Here is a 1600-nt window from a genome sequence, read left to right on the forward strand (position 1 = left end):
GTGTGTGTGTGTGTGTGTGTGTGTGTGTGTGGTATACCTACATTTACCAGAATTACTTCAAAGGTGCCCAGAAAATATATTGAATATGAACTTGTTGTAATATATTGTATTACTGTATGTGCTCATGCAGAGAGCAATGACTTTTGAAAAGTTCCGCTCAATCATAACGCATGTTGTCTTTAATTTGTCGCCTGTCTTTTCCACTTTGTAGAGCATCAGTGTAAATTTGAAGTCATTGCTTTAACTCTGATGCCAAATTCTGATGTTTAGCACTGATGATTTAGATCCTTTTCTGATGTCAGTTTCTGTTGTACTAGTTCTATGGCACTATAGACGTTACAGCGCTTTACTTAGTGTAAAATACTTATATTTTAGGTATATAATATATAATTATACAAAATTAGGGATATGTAGACCAGAAAGGGGGAAATTCTGTGCATATTTTTATGAATATTGCACCTTGGATCTAAGTCTAGGTTGAATTTACCACACCTGGTTGAAATACATGGAACTGAATTAGTAAATCGTGTTAAATGACACCAAATTATCCCATGCTGCTGTGTAGGTAGTTTGCGTAGACCATGTGCTGGAGGTGAGTGTCAAACAGGTTGATTTTGTTGAGTTTGTTCATTTTACACTGCAGTTGGTAAACCAGCAGTTACTACACACGCACACACACATACACACACACATATATACACACACACATATATATACACACACACACAGTTTATCAAGAACAATACTACGTTAATACCTGCAAAGAGTGGATGCTTTGATGCGGCATCAGTTAGAAGAGCAGCCCAGATTTTGTAATCTGCCCTATCCCAAACCAAAAACCCTTACTCAGCAGTTCAAACTGTGGATTCAGCATTTATCCTCTCAAGCATTCTTAGTAGACTTTCAGTTTTCAGATTAGCGGCACTGGAGTCATGTCTACTCAGACTTTTTTTCTGATTTCCAGAGCATTTAATTGGTATTTTAGACTACTAAAATGTGGCTGCATGTGTTGCATATGTATTTCCCATACAGTTGAAGGTTGAGTCTCTCCCTTCCTGCTCTCTTTTCCCCGAACATTCCAACGTAGCTTTCATCTCGCTCTGTGCCAGGCTCGAACATTTCACTTACCTTGAAACTGAAGCTCTTTAAAGTCTTTTTAAATCCCCATCTGATGTCATCTTGCTGTTGTTTTATGCATGTGGTGGAAAAGTGGCCACAAACCTGACAGGCTTCTCTGGTTTGGTGCTGGGCCAGTTAGTTCTACTCGAGCCGACCATCTGTCAGTGTTAATGAGAGCTGGGATACCCTGACAGGCACTGGTGTCTTAGTCCCTGGCCAGGCTCTGGCATGAGCTCCGGATAGACCAGCACAGTGAATCAGGTTGATTAAGAGTCAAGTTTTTGTTGTTGCTGTGGTTCTGTGATGCTATTTGAATTATGTAACTTTTATGTCTTTATGATTCTTTTTTACTTCCATTCAATTTCTAAATGAGCCCGTAAGACACCGCCTACCGAGAGCCTGGGTCTGTACGAGGTTTCTCCCTAAAAGGAAGTTTTTCCTCCCCACTGTCACACTAACTGCTTGCTCTTGGGGGAATTAC

At 40.1% G+C, this 1600-nt stretch overlaps 1 protein-coding gene across 25 annotated transcripts in view; it reads left to right on the forward strand.

Moving 5' to 3' along the window:
- Nucleotides 1-1600, forward strand: part of rims1b (regulating synaptic membrane exocytosis 1b) — a 174675-nt gene that overhangs the window by 44290 nt on the left and 128785 nt on the right. The gene's annotated exons all lie outside the window — the stretch shown is intronic.

Source organism: Etheostoma spectabile, chromosome 2, assembly GCF_008692095.1.
Source record: "Etheostoma spectabile isolate EspeVRDwgs_2016 chromosome 2, UIUC_Espe_1.0, whole genome shotgun sequence".
Classification (NCBI taxonomy): Eukaryota; Metazoa; Chordata; class Actinopteri; order Perciformes; family Percidae; genus Etheostoma; species Etheostoma spectabile.